Source organism: Pseudopodoces humilis, chromosome 3 (genome assembly GCF_049639895.1).
Source record: "Pseudopodoces humilis isolate 2021_Gansu_Grassland_sample_001 chromosome 3, ASM4963989v1, whole genome shotgun sequence".
Taxonomy (NCBI): Eukaryota; Metazoa; Chordata; class Aves; order Passeriformes; family Paridae; genus Pseudopodoces; species Pseudopodoces humilis.
Window position 1 is genome coordinate 32696537 of NC_142202.1, and position 15223 is coordinate 32711759.

The following is a 15223-nucleotide window of genomic DNA, read 5'->3' on the forward strand; positions in this document are numbered from 1 at the left end:
CTCTGTGCTGTGTGGATTCAGTACTATACTGATCTTTTCTAACATCTTCTAAGGTAAAGCTGTGAGATGACTGTTTGTTATGAGCTATAGGCATTAATGAATGTTGGCATTTTTCTTCCAAACCTGTCTGAGCAAAGTTTTGTTCCTCAAGTACCTCAGGTACGGCTGTATGTTGATCAGAGTAGAGTAAAATATTTCCCTTCACAATGAGTGATGGTCCACATCCTACCTTCTGCGTATTTGCAACTGGGCTTCCTTTGTACTGTTCGTTTTTTTTTTTTAACCTAGCTGTAGCTTTCTGAGCCTTTGGGTCATATGGTGTGTGGCTTCACACAAACGATTACTATATGGCAGGATAACTAAGATTTGTTTTCTTCTCCCTGCTCAGTGCTTTTGTCTTGTGCTGACATACTGGATTCTGTGTGGTACAAAAGGAAGCCCTAGATGACAACAAGTGTAACATTGTACTTGGGAACTGTATTTTTTGGATCTAGACTCAGATGAAGTCTTGTGCTTAAAAACATGCACTACTTGGCAATACCAAATACCAGGTTTCTGGAATCAGGGGTAATCTCATAGTTCTCATACAACACTGAAAAAAACCCCAAAAATTAAAGATCCTATATCATTTGGGGTACCTGAATTTCAGGGTGCTTCGGATGGAAAAATAACCAAGAAGAATAAGATTTGCTAAGAATTTGCTAAGAGGGTGTAGCATTGGTAGTCTTAAGCAAGCCACCCCCCAAAATGTAGCAAAGCAACAACCCCAAACTGCAGAGGTTCTGTGAAAACACAGTAATTCTGACATCAGACAGTTAAATAACAGACTCTGATGTGGGAAACTGTCCCAGATTCCAACATTCCTTTCAGTTGAGATTAGAAAACAAGGTAGACTTAGCATGAGAAATAGTGTCTTTATATGAAGAGATTGCTCTTGTTAGGCCCATATGTGAACCATATATCCAGATTCTTTCTACATCCGCTCACTTGTCTCCCTGTCAGCATCTGAAGAGAGATTCCCAAATGTTCAAATGTACCTTTCAGATCAGAATTTAATTTTATACTACTCTCTTGGCCTATTAATTTTTGATTATAACAATGCTGTGGTGGCAGACACATCAGATTGCAAGTAAAATTTCAGAAATCAAAATGCTACTAAGCTGTGGAAATAAATGCAAGTGCAACTTGCAGTAATAGATCACAATAGTTGTATAGGGTAAAATACATGTCATTATTGAATAAGAAATAATTCATCAGGGCATGTATTGTTCATGTACACTTGATGAGTTACAAACTGCAGTGTGGAGGCTGAATACTTCCAGGATCTGTGTGTGTCAGATGAGGAAGGCAAAGTCTAAGAGCCAAAAAAACCAGTTCCAGAGCTGACACTTGTAGAAATTTGGAACTTAAGTACTACAGAGCATCTTGGATACTTCTGTCATTTATTTGATATCTCGTATTCAAGGAGTTAAATTAATAAAAACTAATTACATTAGTGTAGTTTGCATAACATGAAACTTGTCAAAATGTTAATTGAAGTCTTTCAGATACCTGATTGATTACTTATTTTCCCTTTAAGGTACATTTTTTTATTTTGTTCTTAAAAATAAGTACATGAAGTCACCATCAAGAACTAGAAATAATACTAAAACAGGAGCCACAAAATTAAAAATGCCAGTATGAAGTGATGTATTTTTTCAGTGTAGTGATCCTATGTTTTCTGTTTTGATAATGGATGTCTAAGGGTATTTGTGTGGTTATTTCATGAAGAAATCAATTCCCTTGCTAATATCTTCACTTCCCCATATAGTCCTTTTCAGATTGAAGGGGTTTTGCATTCAAATCCCTGCTTCTCTTTGTCTCAAAAGAGGAAAAGCATTCTGTCATTTCTGCAAATCACTGTAGAAATTCTGTTGCTTCTACAACTTACAAATGAGATGCCCAATAGAACTGGGTAAATTATTTACAATTATTATATCAAACATTTCAGGTATACCTAGAACATGAATACAGGGAGCTTTAAGCTTATTTTTATAATCATTATTATTCCATATAATATGAACTGTCATTTCTTTACAAACTTTAAAAAACCTCACTCTTTGCCCCACGTTCCAAAAAGTCCCTCCCAAACAAACCCAAAAAGATCTGATCAAGATATGGTGGCCGTGTCTTCATCAGACCCAGCCTGTTTCTTAGTGTTCCATACTGCAATCCAGCAAACCTTTTGGCACTTTCTACTAGAAATGATTAATGGTGGCCATGTATAAGCAGCACTCTGTAACACTCTGCAGTCAAGGGAGAAGTTTTTGACATACACTGTACCTTCATGATTTTCCCTTGCTTGTCAAGAGAATAAACTATATATTTATTTTTTTTCTTATCCTTCAAGCAGTAAGAAGGTGTGCAGCATTTTCATTATTTCTACAGAAGTCAGTTTGCAACAGGTCTTGGTGAAGACTTCACACATGGTTCCTTTATTCACCTGTTCTTAGACAAGAAGTCACTGTACATATACAAAGTTAATTTTCTCTTCATATCTAAATCTAAAACCATACTTTTTGCCTACAAAGTAAATTGAAGTTCTGAAGGGCCTAATATAATACCTGTTTCACATGTGCAAAGGACTTCTGTTGGCCAGACTTTCTATTTCTGAAATTCTGTTTCTGATGTTTGTAGGGACTTTTACTGAAAGGAGGGCAGCACTGTGTGTTGCTGGTGAGGGATTGGGATGGGGTGAGGGAGTCTGTGTGACAGCTCTTCAAACACACCTTCCTCTGGAGCTTCATTCACAACTAATGTGCACAGACATACCAAATGTGGTCACAGACAATTGGTTTTGGCCTAATCAGTTCAGGAGACATCCTGCTGGTAGGTCGATTACTGCTTTGCTATCCAAAGCAGCACAGTGGATAAAATAGGCATTTTTCAACCCTAAGTGCTACTGAGTTACTAAGAATCATTCAGAAAAATGCAAAGACACTCCTCATCTAGGAAAATAAAGAAAGTGAATATGTGCAATCAGATAATTGGAAATTTTTCTCTCTCATCTCCCCGAGTCATCTAGGAATGGAGCAAGTGGCCAAGCCTGAGTATTCATACCTGAATGGGTGAAACACAGAAAGATCTGAAGAGAGTAATTCAAGAGGCTGGGGAAGGGTTTTTTTTTTATTTTATCATATATATTCTAGCATAATTTCATAGTTCATTTTGAATATTATGCATAGAACTAACTGAAATCTTAATCTGCAGTTATAAATATTTCTTGTTTCTGTAAATACCCTTTATATAGTTCTTTATTATAACTAGAAAATCAAGCCCTATCAAATTTAAACTGAGCTAAATTTCTACGTCATTGAATATATTGCCACATTTTAAATTTTGAAATACAAGTATGTTTTGAACTTCTGTCATCTCTTTCTTAAGAAAAAGAGAGGAAAAAATGTAATTATTGGAGGAGAAAGTGTCTTTTTAATTTTGGTTTTGGATAAAACCAAAGCAGTAAATGTTTTATAAATTTATAAATTTGTATAAAATCAAAGCAATGTTGATGAAATTTTAAATAGCCTTGAGACAGAGAGTACTAGGGGAAAGGAAGGCACTAGCCTTCAACAAACAGCTTGGAAACCTAGTATTGTCCTCAAAAATGCTGGTTCCAACCAAACCTTCAGCATTGGTCGTCTCCTTCTGTGAGGATAAGACACAATCTCCCCATCATTTGTGTAGGAACTCTAACTCCTAAATAGCTGAGGGGAAAAACAATTTGTTCACTGTGTAATTGAACACAAGCATTCCCATATTGTAGGGAAAACTGGTTTTATGAAGGCAAAGGAACGTTCTGTGCACATTGCAATGGAGACTTGGTGCAGGGAGGCTGTTTGGAGCAAATACATATTTAGTTCCTGTTCTGGAAAATTGTTAGGACACATGTGCTGCATGTTCCTCTATGTTCCACAGTGCTACACAGATAATTGCACAAAAAATACATGTGAGCAGCATTTGAGGTAGAAATGGTATATTTTATCTCTTTGACGCCTTATTTTAGTGATGCAGGAAAAGTTCGAGGAAATAGTGTTTCTGAACAAAAGGTGCTGCAAATTGTCAGCAGACAGAACCGCAAAATTGTGCAGTCTGTCCTTTGTTAACTAAGATGGTTATTCATCACATAGTGGTCAGTGATAATTTTATAGGAACATTCATTTATAATTTCTAGCTTCTATTTTTTTTCCTTAATTTCAGGCTTCAAAGTGTATATTTTCTTTTCTGTTATAGTCCATTATATCATAAATGGACAAATGATAACTCATCACAAACAAAATTATTTTTGCTGCCTATCTGGCATCTGGATTCTAAAGAGATAACCTGGATGCCTGCATGCCAGCGCAACCAGGATTTTTATGGTGTCAATAATCTTTGCTCATCACATGAGAAAAAAATCAGTGTGTCAGTATATTCCTGCAGAGTCATTAACATACAAAGTCACTCTGCTTGCTTAACAAAGCATGGTTTGGTGTATTATAGTTTCCTAGTCTGCTTGTCTGATTCACCTTTGACAAAAGCAGAGAGCGAATTCAGTCCCTTCTTCAGTGGCACGCTAACGTGGGAAATAAATCTTCGGGCATAAGGTCTGAATGGCAGTCATTTAAATAATTCAAATGCAGCGATCATTTTGCCCATGTGCCTTTCATTTCTTTGTTTTGTTTCTCTGTATTTCCCAAATCACTGAGAGACAAATGATCTTCTGCGGCAACCTATATTTTTAAAATATCTAGAGCTAAATAATCCCCGTCCTCTTTAAATTCGGTTTAATTGGTTACATGTAAAATAATTATTTGCTCTCTCTTTTGTGGTGTGGAGGGGGGAGTTGGAGGGGAGAAGTAACATACAAGCAGATGTGCTGCTAGATCTACAGGCTTCTGCCAACCATATGGCATCTTAAAGAAAGATGGTTGGAGCGTCTGGATTAGCAAAGAGTCGGGATGGAAAGCCATGTGTCGTGTTGGTACAGGCAGTTGTTTTAGCTCTCTGTAAAAGGCTTCAGGAGATTGTGTAATGGAACAAATGGTACTGCAAGCCTAGTAACAGCCTTACCGCTGCTGGAGAGGCAATTGGCCCCCAGGCGAGTACTGCTTCATCCTTGCTTGTTGGTTTTTTGTGAAGGATTTTTAGATCATTATTATGTGTTCTTTTAACGTACAGGAAACTTGGGAGATGCAATTCTGAACTTTATACTTGAAAGAGAGCTATTGTGTGCTTAGGATTTTTTCACACTCTCATTTTTTATAATGAAAACATACAGTTCTCTTCTCTTTGAAATGAAAAGCTCTTGCCCCTCTGCAAATTTCCCGCATCCTTCACGAACACTTTGAGACATCAGTTCACTGAATTTGTAGCTGATGCCCAGATTTGGGGGAAAACTGCTCTCTCTAGGATTTGGTTAGTTAAAAAAAAATGGGGCTATTGTGCTTGTGGCTATAATATACCATCTTGGCATTTGTATTCTGTTTGACAAGGTACTCTTTATGCAAACAAGGGGCCTGCTTCTATTAAAGGCAGAACTCCTTTGGATTTTAGCAACACAGGGTTGGGCATTTCATGGGTTTTTGTGTGCTTTACAGGAGTCTGTAGTTCACATTACAGCTCATAGGAGTTATTCTGGACCACTATAAAAGCTAATGTATCCAGATCTGTAACAGAAATAGGTTTTTTTGTAATTTCTCTACTGTCACACAATAGAACTCTAAATTCCTGTGTATTTCAATGAAATCAGGCCTCTTAGTAGATATGTAAATGCAGTTTTTTCTCCTTGATAACATTTGTTTCAAAGGAAGTAAAACCCTGATGCTGCAGCACAGAAGTTCAGTAATTAGGATTATTTTATTTGAAGAGATTTTAAGTACATTATTATCCCAATATCATGATATTTTATGTAAGGAGATAACATAAGGGATGCCCAGTATTCATTTGAAGGTAAATACTTGCTGAGCAGGTAATGTTATGGTTTCAGAGACATTAGAAACAACCCATTAACTACAGAAGCATCCTCCCTACTGAGAATCTTTGCTGAAAAATACACTATCTTAAACTGGGACAAATGCTGCTCTAATATAGCTTAGATTCATAATAATTTAAAAGTAAAATTACAGTTACTGCTCTTTTTTCTCTTCAATTTTTTTCATACTCTCCAGAAGGTTCCTTATCTGGAGCTTAGGAAACAGCAGTACTCAGCTTAATCTGCAGTTTAGTTACAGCAGTGCACGCTTTTTCCTGAGCTGCCTTCATGCCCCCCTGCTCAAGCCTGCATATGTTGTTCAACACTGATCAAAAGTAGCCTCCCTCAGGAGGGAGGCTTGAGTTCGTTTTGTCGGCCTGTTCATTACCTCACCCCAGCCAAACTGAGCCAGGTGTGAGGTGGACAGTTGTCCTCCAGGAGTGGTGCCAAGACCACCAGCATCTCCTGGAAGGCTCTTGCGATGGCTGCTGAGGAGGAGCAGAGTTGAACCAGTGAGCCCCAGTGGGGATCTTGGGGTCTCTTGGGGCACCTGATGAGCTTTCACTGCCTTTCAGACACCCCCACTGCTTTCTGCCCTATGTTCATGTGTGAGTTCACCAACAGAGATATGTATGTTTTCTCCGGGCTTCCCTTAGAATAAATTTTAAGTAATGATGTATTTGTGCTGCAGCAACAGTGTTGGAGGTTCCCACATCTACAGAGACAGTAATTGACTGAGAGCAGGTGGATGTCTTGTTCTCATTTTGCATATGTGTTTGTCTTCTCTATCCCTGTTTAAAAGAACAAACCCCACGGTTTATTTTTTAACAAAGAGACACAGCTTTGTTTTCTTAATTTACTACTAGTGATTTAAGGCAGTTAATTTTCATTTATTTGAGAATATTCAGTTTCCAAAATCATATCAAGACTTCTAAGGTTGCTTTTTTAAATGTTTGCTTCAGAAATATTACCCCTGCTTACCACTGAAAGATGAGAATATGGGGAAATAGTGTGAGAAAAGCATAATTTACCTAACAAAAAAACTAAGCAAGACCTTTTGATGTAATCCAGGTGGGAAAGTATTCTCATATTGTTACATTAAACATGTGTCAAGAAAGCTATTTACATTTATTTCAACCTGTAGCAAAGAAAAACCTGATAGTTTAGCTGGAATTTTTCACTATTATTAAAATGAGGTGGTAACAGAAGAGTCTGTGCATGCACATGCACAGTTGTGGACAGAAGGAATCCTGCTGGTAGGTGCTGGTGGTCTTACCAAGCTGAGAAGTCTGTACAGGGTCCAGTGACCGCTGGCTGATGTGCTGAACTGTGACATGGGACAGCCAGGCTGGAGACACTTTTGTGCTTGTTTTGTATGGTATTGCTGACAGCCCTGTGCTGCTACTGCAGGGACTCTAGACCTGGTATTCTCATCCACAGGCTAAGCTGCTGTCACCAGAAAGGCATAATTGACCCTTTGCAACAGCTGTGATCTGGTTGTTTTGATACTCGGCTCCAAACAGCCAGGTTGCAGTCATATTCTTTACTGTGGAGGGATTAGTGGTTTTCCTGAAGATAGCTGTAATGATATTTGTCTAAAACAACAATAAAATTCCATTATTTCATAGCAGTGAATAAGTTCACCTTGCAGTAAATTGAAGCACAGTTGGACTAATGCACATGTAAATTACAAAATAGCCACTCTCTTACAGCGAGTGTAATATTGTCTATAATGTACTAATACATTTTTAAGATGTATTCGGTGAAATGCTTCCCTTCAGTGTTGCTAAGCAATTGCAGGTTTCACTAACTTCACATGCAGTTTCACTGTTTAAAATTAAAACTAATTTAAAATTAACTTCTGTCCAAAACAAAACACCAAGTGGACTCTCTCTTCACAAGAGCTGAGCTTCATGAAGGTGGGCTGACAATTCTGCTCAGATTCTCCAGCTTTTCTCATTTTTCTGAAAACACTTGTGGTTTTCCAGGATGAAACTGCTTTCCTCTCAGCCCTTTCCAATGCAAAATTACCTTACCATTTTCCCTATGTTTAGTCTTCCATGTTACATCCCTCATGGTGTTTCCTGCTGTGACTACTTTCAGTCTCAGCAAAACTGGTTTTTGGGTGTACTGGGGAATGTGGGGAGATTGGGGCTGGCCCCAAGTGATACAGCCCTGCTGCAAAGTGCTGAGTTGCGTGCCAGCTGCAGCTCCGTGTGAGGTGGGAGCATGCTTGCATGGCCAGCCAACGCAAACAGAGGCCAAGCCCTCTTCAGGCCCCTTGGGTGTATCCACGCGTATCTTGAGCACAGATCTTTCTTACCTCTCACGCACATCCTAGGCTCCTCTGTCACCTTGACCTCCTTCCCAGCCATTCCTTAGATCTTTACTCTGTATGTGCCCCTATTTCCCCTTTTGTTTCCTAGGAAGAGTTAAGTTTTGAAATTAGAGCTGTAATAGAAGAGGAGTAGGCTGAGCTTGGGCTAAGCTCTCAAACAGAGGCAATCTGCTCTGTGTGGATGGAGAGCAGTGGGCCCTCATATGTAAGACATCTATCTGAATACACTGCACTGAAAAAATTGTCTGTCACCAATATAAGTCATATTTCTCCTTTTCTGTGTCACAAGCATAAAACTAAACTCTGTACAAAGCCTACAACTATCATTAGTTTGACAGTGATTTATGTAAACTACAATAATGCTATGTGAACCCCAAAAAATAAGCAAATGCCTGTCAGAGCTTAAAGGCAAAAAATCATTTATTTGAAATTAACTGAAAAGAGACACAGCTCTAGAGTGAAAAATAAGGGTAATGGGGATTAAATACCAAAAGTAGCAAGTGACACCTCCATAGATATTTAACACTTTGTGTTTGATATTTTTAGAGTTTATTTTCATAGTGGTCAAACTATGCACTATAGCAGCCTTGGGGTTGTACTGCAGGATGGTTTTGAAGGACTGTGATACATAGTCCTTAAACTTGGAAAGGCTCCCTTACAGATAACCAAATGAGAAGGGCTGTACCTGGCACTATTGGCCTCTCATCTGCAAGGTGAGAAATATTTTACCTTTCAAACACAAGTACTACTAGCTAATGAGATAAACGGAAGCTTTATGCTCAGTACCTCAATGCCTGCAGCCCTTGCTGGTTGCAGCCAGGATCTGGGCTCAATGAGGATAGCAGGGCCAAACCCAAAGCTGTTCTGTTTGCCTGCAATTGTGACTGTCAGAACAACTGAAGCAGTTGTAGCTCAGCTGCACTGCCCTTTCTAGCGGTAGTTTTTTTTTTTTTAATTAAGACAATATCTGACAAAGTAAATTAACAGAAGCTGATGCTTTTAACAGGTTTTTTGCTTGAAATGCCTGATGTCAGCTTGGGCCACATGTACATTCTGCACATGCCATGGGATAGAAAAAGTGGAGACCTCTTTTTCAATTCTCTGCTGCCTGCCCAGACACCACATGTACTGTCTGTTACATGTCGCTTCTGATGAGGTTCATGCTGGGAATTTCTTTTTAAAGGCAAAGTATTTGTGAAGGAAAGAGTTCAGATTGGGCAGATTGCATTAAAAATTCTCAATGTCTCCAGCTTGAATACAGTGATTGCTTTATGTGGACACCAGCTAGCAGTTTGTACAGGTTCAGGTTTGTCTGGTAATAAAATAAGAGGAATTTGAGTTAGCAGTAGGAGAAATTTCGCACGCATTTATAAAAAGTAAACCAGCCACAAAAATTGTTGTAACTACTGATACAAGCACAGGAAAATTATTTCAGTAATACAAATACTTATCTTATAAACATGAGGAGACTACTTTTGAAACCTTAGTGGGATATGACTGAGAAACTGCAAAATCTGTTCTCTCTGGCACATAACAAAATCAGAGAGGTGAACATCTTCAAAAAAACAAAAAAAAATGTAGAGTCTGTACAATTCAGAATATTTCTGTAATATTGTCTGCTTTGAGCCCTGCCTCCCTTTTTTTTTTTTTTTTTTTCCTAAGGTACTTTACAACATTCTAAATTACTAGCCTGAATGATCTGGAGAATTGTTTTACTTCATACTTGTCAACTAAAAGCATAAAATAGTAACCAGAACTATTTCTTCTCTAGAGCAAACCTCATCCAGGGTTCATATCCCTATCAAAGTTCTTACTATTTTGTATTCCTTTAAAGGAGGAAAAGCCTCATCTTCAGCCAGGGGATACAGACACAAATAGTCATTAGTGAAGCTTTCATCCATATCTTTTCCAGCCTGCTGTACACTCTCATCCATTGTTTCCTTCCTGTCAAAACCCAGTAGGGCTAAAAGTGGCCGTCACAGCAGCAAAGAAGCCCAGCTGCTACACCCCCCTACTGAAGAGCAGGCTGATAATGTTCTCTTCAGCATGTTAGACATGAGCTATTAAAAGCCCAGGAATAGATCCAGGCTCAGGTTTCCTACATGATCTGTTTGTTTAACCTGGTGGACCAGCTGTGGAAGACATATTTGAATAGTCAGTGGTGACATCTGAAACAAAGGGGAAGCTCCTATGTAAACTTTTAATTAAACCCTATTTGTAAGTGTTTTCATAGCATGCGAACATTGATATCTTATTGGCGATGATATACTATAGACAACTTAAAAGTAAGTGGAAAATTTTAGAGTGTCTTTAGTAAAAGGGAATTTAGATGTTACCCAGCTATAGATATAAATTTAAATTTAAAATAAAAAAAAGAAGAAGATTGAGTGATACAAAGCCACCTGGGTCAAGGGGTTCATGGTGAAATGTGGACATTTGCTTCTTAGGTGTCCAATTCCAAACTGTGCAAGGGATATTAAGTTTTAGTTACCATCTGTTAACATCCGTTGAATGGGTTTGTTCTGCCTGTAGCGTGGGCAGGTGCTTACCTTACTAAGCTAGAAGTGGTGTAGATCTGCTCTGCCTGAGCAAATGACAGTCTTGGCCTTTTTGTGGCAACAGAAGTCTGATAGGGATTCCAGAGGGTGGGAAAATCCATGGAAACTTTTTAAAACATGCCCTGATTTGTCTCTCTGTGTCCTTTTAGAATTCAGGGCTTTCAGTGTGACAGAAATGAGGAGGCTTATTCACTATCCTTAGTTTCTACTCACTGTTACAGGGTGGCTTTTTGGTCTGTGTGTTTTTCCTCTTATGCTTTTTTTATTTCATTAGCATGAAAAAGGTTCATCATAGTGTTTTGCTTCTGAAGCCAGATGGGAGAATGCAATTCAGTTAAAGGATAGGTTGTACGTATAGATATTCCTTTCTAAATTTTGGGAGCACGTGGGGGCTTCTCTGAGATGCTTATCACTTAAGGTTGTTTCAAGGCACTGATCTATGGGTCAAGATCTTAAGTAAACAGTAATATAGGACATTAGTGAAACTTTGGGTTTTAATTTACTTTGTTTGCCTTTCTAAATTCATAGACTCTACTTTTTTTACCTCAAAATTTACTGTCCGAATGTATCAGTGCTGTAAACCACAGTGAAGGTGCAAGTTTCTCACATGAGTACTAATTTTATTGTACAGGGGTGCTGGACACAGTACACCTTGGTGTGTCCTTCCTAAACTGAGGGGCTCAGAACTGGACAACAATGTTGTCAATCTCATAGTTGTTCACAGCTGATTCAAGATACAAACAGCTAGTTAACACAAATTTTTCTGCCTTAATGAAAACAATATCACTTCCTATGAAAAGGGAAGACAGAAATGTAGCAGAGTTGAGGTGGAAAGAAAGCAGAAGAGACCTCTCCTACCATGCCCATGAGAAGAGTGGGGAGTGACAGCAGCTGGGGCAGTTGTGGCTGCAGAAACAAGCTCACCATGAGCACCAGCCATACATCTTAACTCTTTGGTGGCAGCAAGTCTGGCACCAAGATCATCATATAGGCAAAGCAAGCCTGATCAGTGGTATGTATTCAGCAGAAGGTGACCTTAGATAGTGCCTGACCTACCTGTGTCAGGAACTAAGTGTGATCACCATAATGATCACCCTTCAGCTGCATCTTTGCAGCATGGCAGAGGTCTCCAACGTGGTCTTTGGTTTTCCCACTCAGAACCAGGAACTCATCTGAGCCTTCTATCCCCCACAGGCAATCAAACAATGCAGGAGCAACCTTAGAAACTCATAGCTTGACACTCTTGCCCTGACAGGACAAATGCATTTTAAAGGCAGTTTGCTGCCCAGTGACATATGCTCATGGTGTTGGGTTTTGGTCATTTTGGGGGGCAGCAGGAGCCAGGCTCAGCACCCCCTCACCCACAGAGGTGTGGCCCTAGTGCTGGTGGCCCCCCTGAGTGGCTAGTGCCCCCCCTGAGTGGCTAGTGCTCCAGCCCTTGCCATGGGGTGCCTGAGGGTTGTGGCACCCACTGGTGGGGTGATGGGCTGGCCTGTGTTACCGTGGCAACTGGCAGATGGGGGGCTTCAGCAGGGGCAGCAGGGAGGCAGCCATGGCAGAGCACTGGCTGAGCTACTCAACAACAGCCCTTTCAGCACTGACAGCTCCGCTCTGGCTGGCCAGAAGTAGTTATCAGATTACTTGTATTAAAACCTAATTAAGATGTGTGCCAGTAAATGCAGCATGATTATTGGATTTGGTGATTTAGCTGCTGCAGGTTGCTGCAATCCAATCACGTCATTTCAGCAAATCCAGCTCGTTGGAGTAAAGTGAAAACATTTTAAACCAGTAACCTGACTATGCTAAAAGAGTAAATAATCTTTTACTGCCTCTACTATGTCAAGGGCTGACTGATACCCACTGCAGGGTAAATGGGTACTGCCTACAGATCCTTGCATATTAATTTCATTCAAATCAACATTAAAACCCAGGGGAGGGCTGACAGGTTATATCAGCTTTTACCTTCATTGTGGATTGCCTATGGATTAGTGGGCCTGAGTCCCCCAGGGCAGGGAACTTGCAGCCAGAGTCCTGTGGGTGCCCCTGGTTTAGCAATATGTTACAATGGAAAATAAAGCAGCTTTTGTTTTTATCTGTAGGCCATACATAAGGGGAAGTGTAACATGGTAGGTGCTAGTACAGCTTCGTGGTGTTGGTTGCAATGGAAGTTTATTCTGCAGGTGGAATTCACCGTAGTGCCAAAGCTCTGCTCTGTGTTAGATGTTTCACCTCATTTCTGGACAGCCTGGAGTATAGCCTAGTCTCAGATCCAGATTTCACTGCGTGTGAAGTCTTCTGCATGTTCTAACTGCACGAAAAAAGCAAGGTAGGTTGGAGCCATTCTAACATAAAACTGCCTATGAGTTCCAAGTACTGAGAATAAGAAAAAAACATTTACCTTGAAGCTTTCATTGCAACTTGTGATGCCTTGGTTGTTTTCTTCTGTGGAACCACTCATCCCATAAAACTCTTTCTTTCTTGCCTCCTTGTAGAAATAGGGATTTTGGTTTAAAGTGGTTAATGGGAAATTATTTGAAGGGTATTCTTATCGCTAGAGGCTAGGAGCTTTCTCCTTAGTGCCAGCTGGGTATGTCCTACTCCTGTGGGTAATCCAAACATAACATGGTTCAAGAGCTATGTTTTCACCTTGTGCCTTGAAGTAACATTATAGAGCATGGAGTCAGTCCCTGTCCTTCAACATGACCAGGCCAAGGGGGAGCAGCTGCATGCCATCCCAACTGGACAGATCTTGCACTTTGGTGGAAAAATTATCTTGTTTAGACAGGAGGGTGAGGACACAGTGGTCACTCAGATGCTCAGGATGCAGTAAATTTGTCTGGTAAGGTGGTATTGCCAGAATGAACGTGGCGACTGTGCAACCTCCCTGACTCGTATTAGCAAAATGTGCAGAAGGTTCTGTCACCCAGTTGTAAAAATGATGGCAGGCATCGATGTGCAGTTGTAACATATGGGAAGTACAGTGAACGTGGGTGGAGCTGTTCATTTCTCATCTTGAATCATTTACGAGATCAGCAGGCAGGCCAGATACAATGCATATGGGAATGTGTGGCTGTGCTGCACATGTCACATATAATAGCAGATACTGTGAGAGGGCCCAGAGCCTGTCCTCAGGAGCTAAACACACCGGAATAGGCTGGGAGTCCCAGTGTGCGGACCAAGGGCCAGCTTGGCAGCAGTTTTGGGAGTACAGACTGGCAGGCAGAATTTAGGAATTGACAATCCAGATTTGCACTGACTAGAACTGCACCCTTTTCATTCACTGTTGCCCAGAATTTTAGATTCAAGTGTTATTAAACCTGTAGGCAAGCGCTGGAGGTACAGATGATAAAGGTAAAAGTTGTGGCCTGCTGGCCAAACTCAGTTCAGTGCCTATGTCATCTTTCTCCCTCTGCTCAAGAAGACAGCTTAAATACAACACTGGGTGGTAAAGTTGCAAGCAGAAAAGTGTAATTGAGCATTTCCATGATTAAAGACTTTTCTATTTACAGCAGTTTATTTGAAAGAACATAGAGCTTCACAATACAACACACTAGGGCTTGTGTCCAGTAATATTTTTGAAATTTGCATGGACTACCTGTGATTATCTACTAAAAATATCGTTCTGATGTAAAAATCACATGAGTTGGAAATGACTTCTGACTGGATGCCAGGACTAATAAACAGTCACTGGAGAAGTAACAAGTGATACCTGCTTTCTTGATTAAAGAAATAGATATGCAGTTGACCTGTCGTACAGCACTGTTGCCCCAACTCAGGCAGTTGTTCATCCAGTGTAAGCAGAAGGCCCCTGCATGTTTCTTCTGTTACCTGCCAGTTTTTTCCCTCTGTTTTGCAGCCCCCGATGAGGAGGAGCTTTGGAATGATGGGCTCTTTACATCTTTTCCCCAGGAATCCCTGTTATACTGTTAAAGGATCTATGCTGACATGCTTAATTAACACTAAGCTTACTTGAAATAAGTGCTATGTTCTGTAATGAGTTTTGGACATTGACCAGCTTGCAAAGAGCAGTGGACAGAAAACAGAAGTTTTTGTCGCTTCAGGTCCAGTTTGTCAGGGAATTTGGGTATTTGGTTTTATAATCTGGGCTACAGTGTGTGTTTCAAGAAGACAGTTACTGAAGCAGCTACAGAGTGTGCAGCTTGCTTAGCTACAGGTGTCAGGATGCAGGCCTGCAGTCCTTACTGATGTCACAGCAAAGCAGATTTGCTGTCATGACCTCATAAAGGTTCCAAATTAAAAGTGAAAAGCTTTAAAAGTGCTAATTTAAAGTGTGAAAATACATTTAATGCGCATTCTAGGAGTAATACTTTAGTTTCA

The 15223-nt window shown here is 40.0% G+C and overlaps 1 protein-coding gene across 7 annotated transcripts in view; it reads left to right on the forward strand.

The window, feature by feature from the left end:
- The window catches only part of SDCCAG8 (SHH signaling and ciliogenesis regulator SDCCAG8), a 103918-nt gene that overhangs the window by 82289 nt on the left and 6406 nt on the right, over positions 1-15223 (forward strand). The gene's annotated exons all lie outside the window — the stretch shown is intronic.